Here is a 22385-nt window from a genome sequence, read left to right as displayed (position 1 = left end):
TTTACCCTACTAGCTTTGTCCCCTATATGAAAAGTGGCATAAGTGAGATCACATTGCAGGCTTCCCACCATGGCAACACTCCATTTTTTGGAGAGTAACATCCCATAGTGTGGAGGTATATCTACCACAAGGACAAACATGGTTAATTCTACTTCAAGATATGCATCCAGTTTGAATGGTAAGGCATTTATGGTACCTATGACTAGGACTTCCCTAACATCCATTCCTCTACATCTGCCCTACTTGGTATCCACCTTCAATCCTAAGGCCTCCATTACTTTGAAAGGCATTATAGTGTTAGAAGCTCCTGAGTCTATCATGCAATTTTTTAAGTTCTTCCCTTTTATTATTAGACCGAGGAAAAAAGGATCGATATCTTCTATAAATGCCACTGAGGAATCATCTAAAAACATTTGAGGAATCTGGGATATGATACCACTATCCTCTATTACTAATGGGGTTTGTTGGGACACAGTTTGCTCTACAACAATATTATTGTTTCCTATTCCATCCAACCATGAAAAATCCTTATTCTTATGCTCTTCAATTCTAAAAAGTTCAGACAAGGGCACTTTTACAGTAATTTGAGATAACATAGATATCATATCAATAGGTTCAACCATAGTGGGTCTTGCAAGAATACCTGGAGTTGGAATCTTTTGAGCAATAAGCACCACTATTTGCTTGATAGTCTCAGGTTCTAATTTCTTTGGTTGCACAACTAGTTTTTTTGTTTCACTTATTTGAAATTGAACCTTCTTCTTTGGTTCCCATTTCTTACCCTTATTTTCCTTGATCTTAGGCACATCTACATTTACTTTCTTGTTTTGATCATTCATCTTATGAGTGATGTCTTTGATGACTACACTAGATGGCTTTCCTCAATAATTATTTACTATTCTATTTCTCAAATTGTAATTACCATGGACTTGTGAAATTAGTTCTGTTGTAATTCTGTCAATCTCCTCCTTGGAGGGCATTCTTAAGCTTGTGAGACCTACATCAAAAAATGTATTGCATACCTTATCTATATCATACCCTTCATCATCTGAAAGCACCTACTACTGATGTAGATGGTAAAAAATTCTTTGGCTAGTAATATCATTTTTAGGCTCTTCTAAATCAGAATCTATCAAATCATCACACATGCTCACCATATTGCAACTTATATCATCATGGCCTTTCTCTTTAGTTTCTTCTTTAGGTTGCACTCCTTGACCTTGGGCAAATGGCTGTGCCATAGAACAATAATCAGCAGAATGAGGTGATTGACATATAATGCACCATGGTACATCATCATTCATATTTACAACGTTCCTTTGCAAGGGATCTGGAGTACCCTTATCCTTCACATTGTGGGTCTGGTTGGGAACTGGTTTACCATCTTTCCACGGAGTGGTGTCAGGGTAATTTTGCATTCTAGGCTACCTATTGAAACTGTTTTTATTCACAGGGGTTCTCTTAGAAACATTTGTCTTATTAAAACTAGTGGGATTCATCTTTTTGAGCATTTCTAAAACCTGGCCTATAGTAGGTTCTTCAGGCTTCTTTCCTATAGGAGTTTTATCACCCTCTCTTTTGTTATTGTTCTTTGGATTGAAAAACTTAGTATCATCCCTTCAACCTAGTTTCCCAGATGCTTTCCTATTATTCTCTATATTTATTGTAATTTCATAGGCATCCCTTAAAGTCTTAAGATCCTTGTCCCTCAATTGATAAGCCATTTTTCTATCAAAAGCATTGAAGTATGTTGTGAGACAGACATCTTCATTTAACCTCATAACTTGAAAAACTCTGTACATACCTTTCTAGAATCTTACATTGAAATCAAATGTTGATTCATTTGGATTCTTCTTGATATTGTTGAACTCATTCAACATGAATCCTACATTAGTGTTGTCTCCATATTGCTCTTTGAACAATTTCTCCAAATCACTCTATGAGGTAATACTATCATCAGGCAACCTCCTAAACCAATCCCTTGCATCCTCTGTTAGTGAATGCACAAACAATTTCATTACTATATCTTCATGTTCAACTTCATAATCATTCAACATATCAATGAAAATTCTAAAATGTTCTTCACCAGTAACAGCATTATTCCCAGAGAACTTAACCACTTTATCTCTTAAATCAAATGATATGGGATGTGGAGCACCAAGAATACCAGCAAATGATATTTTTCTATACTTTTTTAGGTATATAGGTTTCTTCTGGGAACCAGGAATGTTTGAAGTACTAGCTATATTAGCTTGACTCAGGGGAGCAGCTTGGGATTGTTGAGGTGGGACAAATGGAACTTGGGTGCCAATAGTGGAAGATGAGGTAGGAGCAGATTGGGGTACTCCCTGGGTTGAGATTATTGGACCACTAGCTGGTGCAAGAATTGCAGGTGGGATAGACAAATTGGGCCATGAAGCCAATGTAGAATTAGATTTTATGAATTGGACTTTTCCCCTAGTTTCTGCAGCTTGAGCTTCATTCTCAACCTTCTCAAGTTCTTTTGCAAGATCTTCCTTCTCTTTTCAAGCCTTCTCAAGATCTAGATCAAATTTTGACATGGAGGGTTGTATAGGTTTTCTTGGTATAGCTTGAGGCTCATTTATTTGGATTCCTATAGCCTTTCCTTTCCCTTTATCTAGAGCTTTTGTAGTGGGCTCTACAGGATCCACTTGAACAGGTTTATAGGCTTGGATTTGAGCAATAACTGGTTCTTGCCTTTGATTTAGGCATTTCTCTTGTTCTTGAACTTTAGCTCTCAAATTATCATCTCCAAAAACATCCTTATGGAGAGTTGTGGTATTTTCTTCTAACTTTTTATTTTGCTCCTTCAAAGTAGCCATCCTTCTTTGCAAAGCATCCCTTTCTATTATGGCATCCAAGGTGGCATACTCCTTTTCTTTTTCAAGATGAATGCATTTAGCTTCTTCCTCAACAATCCATTTCTTCAAAAATCCTATTTCAGAGTGCACTTCTTTAGGATCTGTAGAAGTTGCCTCTAAATCAGCAAGGTCATCTAGATCTATAAGATTTGGTTCTACATATGGGGCTACTTTGGGATTAAAAGGATTATCAAATGAACTCCTAAGTCCTAGCCTATAGTTCATATATACTATAGGATCTGATCTTGATGAAGCAACTCCTATTGTAGACACGTCTTTATCCTGAAAGACTCTCTCATCTGGTAATGGGGTACTGAAAATGCCTCCTAAGAGTCTTGTAGTTTTGGATTCAGAGCTAAGCGAAGAAGACGCTCTTCCTATTACGGGTTGATAATGGGAATTGACAGATGCATTACCTCTGGGTTTCCAAGTGGGATTTGGATATGTCTTCTTCTTATTTTGACACTTATTGTTGACTCAAGGAAAACAATACACAAGTAGAAACAAAAATATCTGGCATAGATAGACCAATCACTGATGTTGTAAGACTGCAACTCTTGCTTGTTAGATAAGACACTTGGATAGGTTGGATACGTCAGTGTGTAGCAATGGTACTTGGGCTTTATCTTCTTTAAATTATCAAGATTTTTCACTAAATGATTCCCTTATAACCACGGGAAAAACTTAGATAATGTGACACACACATACACATTAGGACCAAAAAAACTGCAGTACTTTCTCATAAACGTGTTGGACAACTCCCCAGTAGAGTCACCATTTTGTTGGTGTTTTAAAATGTACTAAAACTACTAACCGACAAAATGCTTAGTACCAGAATAACAATACGTACACAATCTAAAGACTAGCCAATTCTTATTAACAATTGTATATGCAAAGTATTTGGACCCAACTTCAACAAAACCACAGATGGTTTTCTACTCTTTTGGCTCTGCAAAACTAGGGTGGGTATACCTAGGGATGATTCAAAACTTGAACAACTGTATGAGGATTATTCTTAGTTTCATTTTGATTCTCATTTCAAGATCCTCAAACATATACATAATTCTTACTAACTTGATAAACACATCCCATAAAACAGATATGGCCAAAAGTTCTTCTATAGGTCTGCAAATGTTCTTAACAATAATGGCTAACTGAAGCTAAAACATTCCATGCAAAAAGGTGCTGGCCAGCTTTGAAGATCTACAGGAAATAAAAGTAAAATTTGATTTGATGTTGCATTTTTATAATCATTTATGATATATTTCTCCTTCAACTGTATCAACTTGATCAGTGTCTAATCCATTGGGGTTCAGAGTCTATAGCAAGTTCTCAGATCTAGTTTGTTTCCTTACAACAAATTCTATCAGCAATCCTTATCAAAATTCATTATTCAAAACCCTTTTGATACAAGAGCATCCAGAAGTATAAGGGCAATCCTGTGTCACCCAAAAAAAAAAATGTACTTAGACTTAGTTTCTATTTCATGTGTTTTCATTTTTGGACAACCATTTGGTTCAAATAAAGGTTCCAACTCTCACAGTTCCACTATCAGTGTGCTAGAAAATCTTGAAAAAATAGGAGCATGTAATTGGGCAATCATTTTGGTAAACTAGAAGGTGTGAATTAGCCATATGAATGTAATTTTGATTTAAAGCATTCCAGAAAAAGAATCAGGTCAAAAGGCCCCACGATTTGAAAGTTATTGCAATTTTTTGGGTTTTGGAGACCTCCTAAGAATGCTTCAAAGTCAGGTTAGGGGCATTAAATGAACTCAAACAAGGCCAAAAAATGGGGGAGGAGATTAGCTCATCCATAGGGCTATAGAGCACTTTGAGAGCTTTTCGAAAATGTAAACGGTTCATCAATCGGAGCTATGGTTCAAAAGTTATGCCTCCCAAAAGTTTGGTTACCATTTCTAGATTCTTCTAGATTTGCATTGACTTCTAATGCAGCTTTTGGAACCTTCTATTTGGTTGGTGGATGCCTACTAGCACTTTCTAGAATGTACTCCTAGTCCTTAACCCTCTAGGGTCTATTTAAAGAGATTTTTGGCATTGAAAAAGGCAGTTCGGAGTGGAGTTTGAGAGGAGGTACTGAAAGGAGAAATTATCTCCACATTTATGCTATTGTAATCCCTTAGGGCATGTTTTGAAGTTTATTTTCTCTATACTGTATGTACTAGCTTATTTTTTTAGTTAATACAATTTTCCTTTTCTGTTGTGTCCATTCTATTCTTGGTTTGTGTCTCCATCACCTTTCCACTACTAAAGAAACCTTATCACATTCATAAAAGCTTTTATTTAATCCATTAAATAAATAGTAGTGATAAATAGATATACAACCTAACAAGATCGCATTCAATTGCACAAGCCTTTACTTATACAATATCAAGATAACCAAGTAATTGAAAGGAGGCAAGATTCAGAAAGAACTGATATGGGGACAGTTCACAATTTGTATTCATTTTCTTTGAAAATGTTATATCCTTTACAATAGACTCAGAACGACCTTCAGAAAGAAGCACAGCTCATTCTATATTCATGTATTCTCAGAGAATTGACAAAAAAATACAGTATAAACTTGCTTTCAAAATTTGGACCAAAAACAGACTAAGCATAGTACTTAGAAAAATAGAATTCAGACCCTTCTTTAGCTTGGGGATCTCACTTAAATAGTGTGAGATGCAACAAGCTTTAGGCTAAAGACAAAATGGCAAGTGTCCTTTAAAAGAAATTTACATATACTTGTAACAAGATGAAAAAAATGTGAATAAAAACAAAAATTTTACATCAGACATTCCTTTTGTGGGCCCTTTTGTTACACTGTGTTGCTAAGTTGGTTGTTATTCTGATCCTTCCTTGTATGCACTAGCCAAACTAACCAACGATGAAGTTTGTTCTAATGATGGCATGTCAACTTCCACTTGTGGGCTTTCACCATCTTTATCCTTCATGGGGGAAATAACTTCTACCTTTTCCCTTTCTTTAGTTGTATCGGCATCCTATGGTCCCAGGTCTGTAACTGAAGGTAACAGATTATCCTTGTCTTCTTACTTCAGTTGAGTTTGAGTAGTGACAAGGTCAGTCATTTGGATCTCCTCACCTTGCATTTCATCACTATCATCTTCATCTTCATCAAACTGCTCAACGGGAGCCATATCTGCCATCCATTTGTCAAATAATGCATCATCTAGCCAATTGAACTATAAAATATCCCTCTGTCTTTTTAGCACATATTCAACATCCTTGTTAATGGCAACAAAATCTTGCTTTAAAGAATCAAAGAATATTTGGGCCTTCACCATTTCTTCTGTTGTGGTGGCCTACCATGCATGCCCTAATTCATTAATGACTTGATTCATTCTTAAATAGAATAAATCATTAAGTTCCTTTGCCTATTCATCTTTGCCTTTCAAATTCTTCTTTTTGTCTAGGGCATGAGGAAACAAATTGAATTTTTGGCTCTTATATTTCTCAAAGTAGCCTACTACTACTTTTTGCAAACAAATCCTTTTATTACTAAAGTCAGTAAGATCAGAAAAAATATCAAATGTTTTTTCAATTTGATCAAAAGAATTATCTATGACAGAGAAACACAAAAGTGTTATTTCTTTTTCTCTTGTCACCCATTTATTCAAAATAGACATTAGAGCCTCATCATTAGACTTCAAATCCTCCCAAATACTAATCACCTTGGCCAACTGATCATAAATTAGTGGCCATTCAATCTTATCCCCAAAATATGTAAGATCTTTTCTCAATTTATCTTCATATTTGGATTCCAATTCTACATGTAAAGCCCACAGTTTGTTTTTTTCTTCTTCAAAGTCCTCAGCAGTGTAGTATTGTGGCTTTTGGGGTGTATCTCGTATTTCTATGAGAGGGGTGGATTTAAAAGGTTCAACTGGGGGGCGAGGGTATGTTATTTTTAGCCTAGTGGTTTTTCCCAATAGCTTGTTCTCAAGCTCAATTCTCTTTTTTATTTCTTTATTGTAGGCATCCACCACTGTTTTATACTTAATCTGTAGATTAGTCATTTCCTTTTCTTCTTTTTCTGCAGTGGCCAAGGCAAATTTAGAATAGTCCACATTCATGTGGGCTGCCTATACATGTGAAGTATTAGTGACCCTGCTCACAATGATACTCCCTGTGAGTCCTAAATCATCAGGCTGTGATGGAGTAGTCCTAGATCCTCTTCTTAATGACCACATAACTAGGGCAGCTTGGTCATTATTGAATGTTGTTCGTAATAATTCCTCTTTATCTGGATTCTATAATCCTAGTTTATTTGACACAGAATTAAAAACTAAGGCATCAACAATATCCCAATTGGGCAACAATAAAATATTTGCATCTTTCACCATCTATCTACCCTCTTCAAGGGTTATATTCTAGAACTCTTATATCATTTGTTCCTTTATTTGATTCTGAATAGAGGCTTCATCCATTTCTAGATGCTCTGTTTTCATATTCCTACATCTTTTCTCAAAAATGTGCATGTTTGCTCTCCACGCAAACTGATGAAAATTGTTATCAGACAAAAATTGCTGATTGGCTTGTTCTAAAATAGGATTTAATTCCCTTCCCCTGAAATCTGCTATAGTTAATTCAAAACTCAGCACAAGAGGCTCCTGGGGGTTCCCTTCATCAATTTCTACCTCAGTAACAAAAACTCCTCCTTGTGATCCCATTTGTTCAATTTTCTCATTGGTGAGTTGCCCCTCTTCAATTCTCATTGGAGTTTGGGAAGGTGAGTAACCTTCATCATGTGATTCCTCTTCCCTAATTATTTTTCTTCTTTTGGGAGAGGGTTCAAGGGGTCTTTCTTCAAAAATAGTACTGGTAGATTCAATTATCTGCTTTCCTTTGTTTACAGTGGGCATCTGATCCCGAATGACAATATATCCTGTCCTCTTTCGCACAACCAATGGACCTGCCCCTATGTTAGGGGTGAAACCTAATTTCCCCATTACTTCCCTAGCTTTATCTGGAAAAGAATCAATAAAATGTTGTTTCTTCTCATTCATTACCTCCATTATTTTGGGGAATGTACTCATGAGCTTATTTATTCTATCTGCATTAGTTGCAGCATTACTAAGAGGACTGTAATCCTTGTCAAAACAATGAATAAACTCCAAAAATTTTGAATAGACTCTCCATTTCTCTTTCTTTGTTTCTTGCTCCTGGAGAGAAAATTCATTCCTTATTACATCTTCAGGGAAATAGAATTCATGCTGACTTGGATGAAGCTTGATCCTATGTCTAAGAATAGAATTGAAGAAATCTTCCACATCACAAAAATGAGAGTGAGATACTACCATCTTATATTGATCCAAAAATTTGTAGAGGAAGATCCACCCCTCTTTAGTTATTACAAACTGGTGGGCTATAGTGCAAGTAGGAAAAATTGATCCTATTCCCCTTTTGTGCAAAATGGTCTCCTACACTCCTCCCAACTGCCATAAAAATTTAGCTACTCCTACCTTTAGAGACACCTGATAGGGTAGTACATGGGGTGTCCCTTTGAATCCAAAAACTCTAATGATAGTTGAGACCAGATATGGGATGATATCTCCCCAATTATGTGAAACTTTTAGACTATGGGGTCTGTCCATAGGCCTAACAAGGTGCATTAGTGCCTTAGGAATTCTGGGATTGTCATTCAATATGAGGCATCTTAGTTTAGAAGCAAAGTGCCTATCAAATCTAACAAAACTAGCATTTTTTGCTTCCCCAATCATGTCTGCACTCCATAATTGAACTGGTAGTGCTTCCCCCTCTTGTTCCCTATTTAAAATCATTTCTTTACCAAAATATGTAACCCCTTTAAATAGAAACATATGCATCAATAGGGAGTACTGACCCCAAACCTTCTCCACCTTGCCCTTTGCAATCCCCACCAATCCACTGTCAATCTCATTAGCTAGGTAAGATGCAAAATCAAAAATTATTTATACATCAAAAGAGGAGATTTGGGTGATCATATACATGAAGCTCACAAGAATAAAATCTTCTTCATCCTCTCCGAAGACTCTGCACAGCGTCCTGTATATCTCTACTACCCCAGCATTAAAATGTGATCTCTTGAAAAGTTCTTTAGAAGACGATGTTATTGCTGGTAGGTTTCCAACTCTACCTATGTTGGCCTTCAGTGCACCTTTTCTAACTACATCCCTTTTTGACATATATTCTTTTTCTAATTCTATAAAATCAATGGGCACATGATACCTAATGAGAGGTCCCAAACTGAAAACTTCCCTAATCTCTTTTGGATTGATGGTAATTAAAACTTCACCATCCATTCTTCTCACTACTCTAGTGGCTTGATCATAACTCCTCACCACGGTCTCAAGGTGGTCATAATCCATAAACACACTGGGAACAACTAGCTTTCCCAGATCAAAATTCCATATATTGGCATGTGAGGCATATAATTTCCTTTCTGTAAACCATTTTCTGAAAAAACTCAAACCAGTTTGAGAAGTTTGAGCATCCTGGACATTATTACCCTTATCATACAATCCATCAGCTATCCTTAGCCTAGGGTTCAATGAGGTTAACCTTTTAACTTGCGCTATCTCTAAAGTAGACTCGGGGAGCAACTCAAGCAAGTCATCATGCACATTTCTATCCAAATAGTTTATTTGACCTAAAAATCCCTTCTTTGGAAGCATCTTGGATTATTTTTTACAGTTGTAAAAAGCCTACAAAGATTATGGTAGTACTACTTACTTGAATTCTATCTTTTCTTTCCTCTGTATTTCTACAAACTTTTCACGAACAGAGAATTTCACAAATTCTGCCAGACTTCAGCATGCTTTCCTTCAGTAATTTCTTCTACACAAGAATGGCTCAAAATCTATGCTCACGTAAGATGAAACTGATGAAATATTCTGTGTTATACTCTATTTTTTTTGCATGATACTTTCAAGTCTAATTAATATAGAGAGTAGCACCACATTCTATGTTTAAAGCTACGTTGTCGATCTTTAAAAATCCTACGATCATGTGATACGGAGAAAATAACTATGGTTTGCACTTGACATGTTGGTCAATTTATCCAATGAAAATTTACCACGTAATAACTCTTTCCTTGATGGAGCTTATGTGCATACCCACTGGCAACTGAGGACATGTGTGAGTAGGTCACTACTTCGTTATGCATAAAGAATGAGCACCTTGCCATAGTGAAGTAGTGACAACTATTGATCTGATCTAAATCTGGCAGATGGTATGTTACTGGTCTTTCTCAGAAAGATGGTAGTAAGCCCTCATTCACCATGTTTCTGTACGTATCTCCATAGCAACTCTTCATAGTGAGAAGACAACAGCCATTGATCAGAGATCTAATCAAAGGTGGGGAAACTGCACATAGTTTTTTGACTTATATTCACTATGTCGCATAGCTTAAATAACATGAAACTTTTCAACGCGAGATAGCGAGGACTGTTGATTCTATTCTAATCTAACACTCAAGATTTCTTACACATTTGATTAGAAGGGCATTGATGAAGTATGGAATTTTACACAGTTGGCACCCTTTAAGATTTTTCTTTAGTCCTACTCATCATCCCACATCACCAAAGGTCCCACTGGCTCTTGATTTCACGGGGTCTTGCTACTTCACTAATGGCGAGATGTCAAATTTTTTTGATAGGGAGGTAGCAAAATCTGGCAACTTTAATGAATTTTTGCATCGTGAAATGCAAGGTTCCATCAGATTATTATTGTTGCTATTAACTGCTTCTGACAATAGCAGTTATTACTTATCATGCCACCTAGATTAGTCATGGTACTAACGAATTGTAATGTTACCGACTCTTCAATTTCACGGGCCTCGCTACTTCACTAATGGCGAGATGTCAAATTTTTCCGATAGCGAGGTAGTGAAACATCGAAAAAATTATCATTTCGGCTCTGACTTCAAACTGCTTTTGCTAGGTCCCCTTTCCTATTTTGATGATAATTACAATGTGTACTTGAATAATAAATCAGCCAAAAAATAAAGCTTCGATTGTTGTATCTTCATTTTGTGGTGCCATTTTATAAACTTTTCAGCACCTTCTACCTTGCCAAACATAAAAAGTGCCCATGTTTGCATAGCAAGGTAATGACAACGGTGGATCTACTTAGATCAGACGGTTGGGGAATATGAGAGGAAAGGTATCTTGAGGGCATAGAAGATAAAAAGACAACAAAATATTTTCCTTATTTGAAAATTCAAATATTTCGCACCTAACAATTTATGAATATAAAGGAATGTAGGGTTTTCACAAGGTTTTCTCAAAGGCTAGTAAATGGATGAATTATCTAGAAACCCTATTATCCATTAGAATGAAAACTTTGAGTTTTCTACAATTGGACAAAAGACTTCTATCAAACAAAAAGTCAAACCAACAGTGGCTCTATCTAGGGATGATAGACTACTTGAGTCTATGCAAGATTTCAAAATCTATGAGAGAGCAAACCACATACTTCATAAAAAAAACAACTTCTTCATAGAGCATTGAGCAACACATAGAAACAAGGAACAAAACTGCACAGGGATATTTACAAGGACTTACAGAATATACAAAATGTATAAAACAACAAGAAACCCTAAAAGTACTTTTCATGCAAGAAAATAAGTATTTTTCAAGAAAAATACCTCTTCAAGAACTATCCATGAACTGGCAATTCAAGAATACTATCAAATACATCTTTGAGTATATAAGAATCTTCATGCCGAGTATTTCCAATTAGATATGGGCCTAACCAAATAGGATCAAATTTGCCATGTTTTCCTTTATCTTCAATTCTGGCATTCCACATTAAGACTAAATCTCCATTTTCAAACTTTCTGCTTACAGTTCTTTTATCATAGAGTGTCTTGACTTGCAATTGCAACTTTTGGTTCTTTAGAGATGCTTCTCTTCTAGTTTCAGTCAGTCCTACCAATTCATCCATTCTTTCTTGCATTTCATCTGTAGTATCTTCATCATACAACTTGATGTAATTGTATAGTCCCATCAAGTTGTTCTGAGGCATCCTAGCTTGAATTCCATACACTAAATCAAATAGAGCTACACCAATTGCTTTCTTTACAGTTACTCTGTCAGCCCACATTGCCAACTGTAACTTGGCATCCCATGCCTTTTTATTATCATCCAAGGTTCTCTTAATGACCTTCAACAGGCTCTTATTTGTGGACTCAGCTTGTCCATTCCCTTGTGGATGATATGGAGTAGATGATGACCTTGTCATTCCATATTTATCACAAAACTTGATTAATTCCTCAGATCTGAAGCACATAGCATTATCTATTACAATTTTTTGTGGACAGCCAAATCTAGAAATAATATTATTTGGTAGGAAATTATTGACCACTTTACTTGTTGTATTTCTTGTGGGGATAGCCTCTACCCATTTTGTAAAGTAGTTAGTAGCAACTAGAATCCAAGAATAGCCAGTGCTAGACTTGGGGAAAATCTCTTCTATGAAGTCTAGACCCCATTGTTGAAAAGGTGCTTGAATCTCCACTAGCTTCAATGGGGTATTTCCTAAGAACTTTAACTTTCCAACAAACCTCTAACAAGGGTCACATTTCCTAACCATAACTTGAGCATCCTTGAAAAGGGAAGGCCACTAGAATCCAGCCCTCATTATCTTATGTGTAGTAGTTTTGGCCATATAGTGCCCCCCACACACTCCAGCATGCATTTCTTTCAAAACCTCTTTTACCTTTTCCTTATCAACACATTTCAATAATACTCCCTCAAAATTTCTCCACCATAGGTTGCTTTGGACAATTACATACTTGATGGCTTGCAATTTAGTATTCCTCTTTTCATTTTCAAGAAAATGGGGAGGAGCTTCCATGTGTTGCAAGTAATATATGACATTGGTGTACCAATCACACTGGTCCATGTCACATAAGTCAACTCTAAGATCATTATTTACTAGATTTATTTGATTAGCCTCTAGATTAGCTTCAGCCATGAGTTTAGCCAAACCTTGGCCCCTTACTAACTTTGTTATCTGTATATCAATGTTGAATTCCTGGATTCTATTGATCCATCTAAAAGCTAAAAGCTTTTACAGCCTTTACTAAAGCATATGCTTGCTTTTCATTTATTTCATACTTAAGTTCAGCAGGCTGTAGTGACTTATTGATAAAGGCAATAGGTTGCTCATATCCTTCTTAATTTTTTTGCAATAAGACTACAGTCACAGTGTGGAAGGATGCAAAAGAAAAAATATGCATGGGTTTTGAATAATCTAGGGTTCTCAATACTGGAGCATTTTTTATTGCAACTTTAATATACTAGAAAGCTTGTGAAGGCTCACCATTCCAATCTATAGTGGCTCTCCTTTTGAGCATCCTTGAGATAGGTCTACTGATCTCAGCAAAATTTTTAACAAATCTTCTAAAAAAATTAACTTGGCCAAAGAAATATTGAATTCCTTTTACATTTCTTGGCTTGGGAACTTTGTCAATAGCCGCTATTCTCTTAGGGTCTATTTTCACCCCATCCTTAGACACTATATGTCCTAATAATTTTCCCTCTGTGACCTCAAATGTGCATTTCTTTGGATTTAAAGAAACTCCATATTCCAGAGCTTTGATAAAGATTTTTTCCAAATGTTTGCAATGATCTTCAGCCTTATTAGAATATGTTGTAAGATCATCCTGGCACACAACCATAAATTTATCAATATAATCATGAAATGCTACATCCATGGCTCTTTGGAAGGTAGCTCCTACATTAATCAAGCCAAAAAGCATCCTCACATATACATATTATCCCCATGGGGTTGTGAAGGCTGTCTTGAACAGTTCACTTTCCTTTACTAGAACTTGATTATATCCAGAGAAACCATCCATCATTGATATTAATTTAGAGCCAGTCACTTGCTGCAACATGGCTTCCATATTAGGTAAGCCATAATTGTCTTTTAGAGATGCAATGTTTAAGTTTCTAAAATCCACACATAGCCTAATATCTCCATTCTTCTTCCTAACAGAAACCAAGTTTGAAACCCAGGTCAAATGCCTGATTGGCTTGATTATCCCACCATCTCTTAGTTTTTTCAGTTCTTCTTGCATTTTTGGGGCAAGGGTAGGATTGATTGGTCTCTGTTTTTGCCTGAAAGCTCTTACATTTTCCTTTAATGGTATGACATGTTGGAACAGATCCTCCCTATAAGCCTTAAGGTCATCATATGACCAAGCAAAAACATGTCTGTATTTTCTAAGTAGGTCAATCAATGTTTCACTGATTTTAACAGGCATATTTTGGTCAATATAAACCCTTTTGGGAACTTCATCAGTACTCAAGTTTATCTCTTCTATCTCCTAAGACTTGGGGTCATTAACTCCTGATTTTACTCTGTCCTGGTTATCAAAAATAATTTCCAAGACTACTAACCCCTTAGGCAACTTAATTGTTTTCAATTGCATAATCTCTTGACCAAAAATGGTTTCCTTCCCATTTATGGTTTCAATCAGTCCACTGCAATCCATTTCCTAACCTTGGTACTTGTCTTCATTTAAGAAAAAATTTGTAATATCTTTGTCATCTTCAAAGACCTCCCAATTTTCAATGTTATTAGGTATGGAAGGTCTATTTTGCACCTCAATCTGAGAGATTCCTACAAATGATATCTCTTTTGTCTTGATTGCTACATTTTCTAATAGATCAGCCATCTTATTTTGAGTCCCATCTCTCCATGAGATCCCAAATGCATCAAAGAATTCTATTTGATCCCAAAATGCATTTCTATATTGTTTCAATCTCTTATTCTTAGATGAGTAGGTTCCTTTGATCTGAGATATAATTCATTTAGAATCCCCTATAACACATAACTTCTTAATTCTATGATGTATGGCAACTTTGAGTCCTAGCAGCAATGCTTGTTATTCTGCAATATTATTAGTGCAAGAAAACTTCAAAGTGAATGAATACCTAAAAGTGTTATTTTCAGGGGATACAAAAACTACACCTACCCCTGCACCCTCTTTAGAACTAGGCCCATCAAAGAACATTGTCCATAATTTTGGTGAGTTCATGCAACATTCAACTTCATGTTCAATTTTAGCAGGTAAATTTTTAACTTCGTGAATAATTAATTCAGCCCTGAAAGCATTAATCCCTGTATCTAGGAAACAAGTGGTATCTTTGTCAATTTCTTCTCCTAAAATGTGTTTAACCCTTGGCTCCCTATTTACCCTAATAGGTTTGTCCCCTATATGAAAATTGGCATAAGTGAGATCACATTGCAGGCTTCCCCACATTGCAGCACTCCATTTTTTGGAGAGTAACATCCCATAGTGTGGAGGTATATCTACCACAAGGACAAACATGGTTAATTCTACTTCGAGATATGAAGCCAGTTTGAATGGTAAGGCATTTATGGTACCTATGACTGGGACTTCCCTAGCATCCATTCCTCTGCATCTGCCCTACTTGGTATCCACCTTCAATCCTAGGGCTTCCATTACTTTGAAAGGCATTATAGTGTTGGAAGCTCCTGAGTTTATCATGCAATTTTTTAAGTTCTTCCCTTTTATGATTAGACTGAGGAAAAAAGGATCGATATCTTCTATCAATGCCACTAAGGAATCATCTAAAAACATTTGAGGAATCTGGGATATGATACCACTATCCTCTATTACTAACGGGGTTTGCTGGGACACAGTTTTCTCTACAACAATATTATTGTTTCCTATTCCATCCAACCATGACAAAGCCTTATTCTTATGCTCTTCAATTCTAAAAAGTTCAGACAAGGGCACTTTTATAGTAATTTGAGATAACATAGATATCATATCAACAGGTTCAACCACAATGGGTCTTGCAAGAATACTTGGAGTTGGAATCTTTTGAGCAATAGGCACCACTATTTGCTTGAGAGTCTCAGGTTCTAATTTCTTTGGTTGCACAACTCATTTTGTTGCTTCACTTATCTAAAATTGAACCTTCTTCTTTGGTTCCCATTTCTTACCCTTATTTTCCTTGGTCTTAGGCACATCTACATTTACTTTCTTGTTTTGATCATTCATCTTATGAGTGATGTCTTTGATGAATACACTGGATTGCTTTCCTCAATCATTATTAACTATTCTATTTCTCAAATTGTAATTACTATGGACTTGTGAAATCATTTCTATTGTAATTCTGTCAATCTCCTCCCTGGAGGGAATTCTTAAGCTTGTGAGACATACATCAGAAAATGTACTACATACCTTATCTATATCATACCCTTCATCATCTAAAAGCAACTACTGATGATGTAGATGGTAGGCAATTCTTTGGCTAGTAATATCATTTTTAGGCTCTTCTAAATTAGAATCTATCAAATAATCACACGTGCTCACCATATTGCAACTTATATCATCATGGCTTTTCTCTTAAGTTTCTTCTTCAGGCTGCACTCCTTGACCTTGGGCAAATGATTGTGCCACAGCATAATAATCAGTAGAATGAGGTAATTGACATATAATGCACCACGGTATATCATCATTCATATTTATAGTGTTCCTTTGTAGGGGATCTAGAGTACCCTTATCCTTCACATTATGGGTCTAGTTGGGAACTGGTTTACCATCTTTCCACTGAGTGTCTTAAGGGTAATTTTGCATACTAGGCTGCCTACATTCTAGGCTGCCTATTGAAACTATTGTTATTCACAGCGGTTCTCTCAACAACATTTGGCTTATTAAAACTAGTGGGATTCATCTTTTTGAGCATTTCTAAAACTTGGCCTATAGTAGGTTCTTCAGGCTTCTTTCCTATAGGAGTTTTATCACCCTCTCTTTTGTTATTGTTCTCTGGATTGAAAAGCTCATAATCATCCCTTCTACCTAGTTTTCTAGATGCCTTCCTATTATTCTCTATATTTACTATAATTTTATAGGCATCCCTTAAAGTCTTAGGATCCTTATCCCTTAATTGATAAGTCATTTTGCTATCAAAAGCATTGAAATATGTTGTGAGACAGACATCTTCATTTAACCTCATAACTTGAAAAACTCTATACATACCTTTCTAGAATCTTACATTGAAATCAAATGTGGATTCATTTGGATTCTTCTTGATATTGTTCAACTCATTCAACATGAATCCTTCATTAGTGTTGTCTCCATATTGCTCTTTGAACAATTTCTCCAAATCACTCCATGATGTAATACTATCATCAGGCAACCTCCTAAACTAATCCCTTGCATCCTCTATTAGTGAATGCACAAACAATTTCATTACCATATCTTCATGTTCAACTTCATAATCATTCAACATATCAATGAAAATTCTCAAATGTTCTTCACCAGTAACAACATTATTCCTAGAGAACTTAACCACTTATCTCTTAAATCAAACGATATGGTATGTGGAGCACCAAGAATACCAAAAAATGATATTGGTCTATACTTTTCCAGGTATACAAGTTTCTTCTAGAAATCAAGAATGCTTGAAGTACTAGCTATATTATCTTGATTCAAGGGAGTAGCTTGGGACTGTTGAGGTGGGACAAATGGAACTTGGGTGCCAATAGCAGAAGATGAGGTAGGAGCAGATTGGAGTACTCCCTGGGTTGATATTATTGGACCACTAGCTAGTGTAGGAATTGCAGGTGGGATAGACAAATTGGGCCATGAAGCCAATGCAAAATTAGATTTTATGACTTGGATTTTTCTCCTAGTTTCTACAGCTTGAGCTTCATTCTCAACCTTCTCAAGTTCTTTTGCAAGATCTTCCTTCTCTTTTTGAGCCTTCTCAAGATCTAGATCTAATTTTGAAATGGAGGGTTGTATAGGTTTTCTTGGTATAGCTTGAGGCTCATTTATTTGGATTCCTATAGCCTTGCCTTTCCCTTTATCTGGAGCTTTTGCAGTGGGCTCTACAGGATCCACTTGAATAGGTTTATAGGCTTGGATTTGAGCAATAACTGGTTCTTGCCTTTGATTTAGGCATTTCTCTTGTTCTTGAACTTTAGCTCTCAAATTATCAACATCTCCAAAAACATCCTTATGGAGAGTTGTGGTATTTTCTTCTAACTTTTTATTTTGCTCCTTCAAAGTAGCCATCCTTCTTAGCAAAGCATCCCTTTCTATTATGGCATCCAAGGTGGCTTACTCTTTTTCTTTTTCAAGACGAATGCATTTAGCTTCTTCCTTAGCAATCCATTTCTTCAAAAATCCTATTTCAGAGTACACTTCTTTAGGATCTGCAGAAGTTGCCTCTGAATCAGCAGGGTCATCCAGATCTATAAGATTTGGTTCTACATATGGGGCTGCTCTAGGATTAAAAGGATTATCAAATGAACTCCTAAGTCCTAGCCTATAGTTCATATCTTCTATAGGATCTGGTCTTGATGAAGAAACTCCTATTGTAGACACATCTTTATCCCAAAAGGCTCTCTCATCTGGTAATGGGGTACTGAAAATGCCTCTTAAGAGTCTTGTAGTATCGGATTTAGAGCTAAGCGAAGAAGACTCTCTTCCTATTACTGGTTGATAATGGGAATTGATGGATGCATTACCTCTGGGTTTCCAAGTGGGATTTGGATCTGTCTTCTTCTTATTTTGATTCTTTCTACCACCTTGGGGTAGATCAATATACATTGATACATCTGGGTTAGCTCTCATGTAAGCTCTTGTGTTTTTTCTCTTGTCAGCCATAATCAGCTTTTATTATAATAAGAACTAGCTTCAAAACCTTGACTGAGTCACCACCCTATTTCAAGAAAATATATAATGACACTTATTGTTGACTCAAGGAAAATAATACACAAGTAGAAACAAAAATATCTGGCATAGACAGACCAATCACTGATGTTGTAAGACTGCAACTCTTGCTTGTTAGATAAGACACTTGGATAGGTTGGATACGTCAGTGTGTAGCAATGGTACTTGGGCTTTATCTTCTTTAAATTCTCAAGATTTGTCACTAAATGATTCCCTTATAACCATAGGCAAAACTTAGATAACATGACACACACATACACATCAGGACCAAAGAAACTGTAGTACTTTCTCATAAACGTGTTGGACAACTCCCCAGTAGAGTCACCATTTTGTTGGTGTTTTAAAATGTACTAACACTACTAACCAAGAAAATGATTAGTACTAGAATAAAAATACATACACAATCTAAAGACTAGCCAATTCTTATTAACAATTGTATATGCAAAGTATTTGGACCCAACTTCAACAAAACCACAGATGGTTTTCTACTTTTTTGGCTCTGCAAAACCAGGGTGGGTATACCCAGGGATGATTCAAAATTTGAACAACTGTATGAGGATTATTCTTAGTTTCATTCTGATTCTCATTTCAAGATCCTCAAACATATACATAATTCTTACTAACTTGATAAACACATCCCATAAAATAGATATGGCCAAGAATTCTTTTATAGATCTGCAAATGTTCTTCGCAATAGTGGCTAACTAAAGCTAAAAAATTTCATGTAGACAAGTGCTAGCCAACTCTGAAGATCTATAGGAAATAAAAGTAAAATTTGATTTGATGCAGCATTTTGATAATCATTTATGATATATTTCTCCTTTAGCTGTATCAACTTGATTAGTGCCTAATCCATTGGGGTTTAGAGTCTATAGCAAGTTCTCAGATCTGGTTTGTTGCCTTACAACAAATTCTATCAGCAATCCTTAGCAAAATTCATCATTCAAAACCCTTTCCACTACTAAAGAAACCTTATCACATTCATCAAAGCTTTTATTTAATACATTGAATTAACAGTAGTGATAAATAGATATACAACCTAACTAGATTGCATTCAATGCACAAGCCTTTACTTATACAATATCAAGATAACCAAGTAATTGAAAGGAGACAAGATTCAGAAAGAACTAATATGGGGACAGTTCACAATTTGTATTCATTTTCTTTGAAAATGGTATATCCTTTACAATAGACTCAGAATGACCTTAAGAAAGAAGCACAGCTCATTCTATATTCATGTATTCTCAGAGAATTGACAAAAAATACATTATAAAATTGCTTTCAAAATTTGGACCAAAAAAAGACTAAGCATAGCACTTAGAAAAATAGAATTCGGACCCTTCTTTAGCTTGGGATCTCACTTAAATAGTGTGAGATGCAAAAAGCTTCAGGCTAAAGACAAAATGACAAGTGTCCTTTAAAAGAAATTTACATATACTTGTAACAAGATGACAAAAATGTGAGTAAAAGCAAAAATTTTGCATCGGACATTCCTTTTGTGGGCCCTTTTGTTACACGCTCCTGTGTTGCTAAGTTGGTTGTTATTCTGATCCTTCCTTGTATGTAGCAGCCAAACTAACCAATGATAAAGTTTGTTCTGATGATGGCATGTCAACCACCACCTGTGGGCTTTCACCATCTTTATCCTACATGGGGGATATAACTTCTACCTTTTCCCTTTCTTTAGTTGTATCGGCATCCTATGGTCTCGGGTCTGTAACTGAAGGTAACAGATTATCCTTGTCTTCTTCATCCAGTTGGGTTTGAGTAGTGACAAGGTTAGTGATTTGGGTCTCCCCACCTTGCATTTCATCACTGTCATCTTCATCTTCATCAAACTACTCAACGCGAGCCATATCTGCCATCCATTTGTCAAATAATGCATCATCTGGTCAATTGAACTGTAAAATATCCCTCTGTCTTTTTAGCACATATTTAGCATTCTTGTTAATGCCAACAAAATCTTTCTCTAAAGAATCAAGGAATATTTGGGCCTTCACCATTTCTTCTATTGTGGTGGCCCACCATGCATGCCCTGATTCATTAACGACTTGATTCATTCTTAAACAGAATAAATCATTAAGTTCCTTTGCCCATTCATCTTTGCCTTTCAAATTTGTTTTTTGTCTAGGGCATGAGGAAAAAAATTATATTTCTAGTTGTTATATTTCTCAAATTATTCTACTACTACTTTTTGTAAACAAATCCTTTTATTACTAAAGTCAGTAAGATCATAAAAAATATCAAATGTTTTTTCAATTTGATCAAAAGAATTATCTATGATAGAGAAACACAAAAGTGTTATTTCTTTCTCCCTTGTCACCCATTTATTCAAAATAGGCATTAGAGCCTCATCATTAGACTTCAAATCCTCCTAGATACTGATCACCCTGGCCAACTGATCATAAATTAGCAGCCATTCAATCTTGTCCCCGAATATGTAAGAGCTTTTCTCAGTTTATCTTCATATTTGGATTCCAATTCTACATGTAGAGCCCACAGTTTTCTTTTTTCTTCTTCAAAGTCCTCAGCAGTGTAGTATTGTGGCCTTTGGGGTGTATCTAGTATTTCTATGAGAGGGGTGGATTTAAAAGGTTCAACTAGGGGGCGAGGGTATGTTATTTTTGGCCCAGTGGTTTTTCCCAATAGCTTGTTCTCAAGCTCAATTCTCTTTTTATCTTCTTTATTGTAGGCATCCACCACTATTTCATACTTACTCTCCAGATCAGTCATTTCCTTTTCTTCTTTTTCTGCAGTGGCCAAGGCAAGTTTAGAATAGTCCACATTCATTTGGGCTACCTATACATGTGAAGTATCAGTGACCCTCCTCACAATGATACTCCATGTGAGTCCTGAATCATCAGGCTATGATGGAGTAGTCTTGGATCCTCTTCTTAATCACCACATAACAAGGGAAGCTTGGTCATTACTAAATGTTGTTCGTAAGAATTCCTCTTTATCTGGATCCTGTAATCCTAAATTATTTGACACAGAATTAAAAATTAAGGCATCAACAATATCCCAATTGGGTAACAATAAAATATTTGCATCTTTCACCATCTGTCTACCCTCTTCAAGGGTTATATTCTAGAACTCTTGTATCATTTGTTCCTTTATTTTATTCTAAATAGAGGCTTCATCCATTTCTGGATGCTATATTTTCATATTCCTACATCTTTTCTCAAAAATGTGAATGTTTGCCCTCCACGCAAACTGATGGAAAGCCCTAGATTTTACAAAACTATTATCAGACAAAAATTGCTGACTGGCTTGTCCCAAAAGAGGGTCTAATTCCCTTCCCCTGAAATCTACTACAGTTAATTCAAAAATCGGCACAGGAGGCTCCTTGGGGTTCCCTTCATCAATTTCTGCCTCAGTAAGCAAAACTCCTCCTTGTGATCCCATTTGTTCAATTTGCTCATTGGTGAGCTGCTCCTCCTCAATTCTCATTGGAGTTTGGGAAGGTGAGTAACCTTCATCATGTGATTCCTCTTCCCTAATTATTTTTCTTCTTTTGGGAGAGGGTTCAGGGGGTCTTTCTTCAAAAATAGTATCGGTAGATTCAATTATCTGTATTCCTTTGTTTACAGTGTGCATTTGATCCCGAATGACAGTATATCCTATCCTCTTTTGCACAATGAATGGACCTACCCCTATGTTAGGGGTGAAACCCAATTTTTTCATCACTTCCCTGGCTTTATCTGGAAAAGAATCAATAAAATGTTGTTTCTTCTCATTCATTACCTCCATTATTCTGGGGAATGTAGTCATGAGCTT

Source organism: Cupressus sempervirens, chromosome 10 (genome assembly GCF_028749045.1).
Source record: "Cupressus sempervirens isolate cs-2001-9-10 chromosome 10, ASM2874904v1, whole genome shotgun sequence".
Classification (NCBI taxonomy): Eukaryota; Viridiplantae; Streptophyta; class Pinopsida; order Cupressales; family Cupressaceae; genus Cupressus; species Cupressus sempervirens.
The sequence above is the reverse complement of the archived record's forward strand: the minus strand, read 5'-3'. Positions refer to the sequence as shown.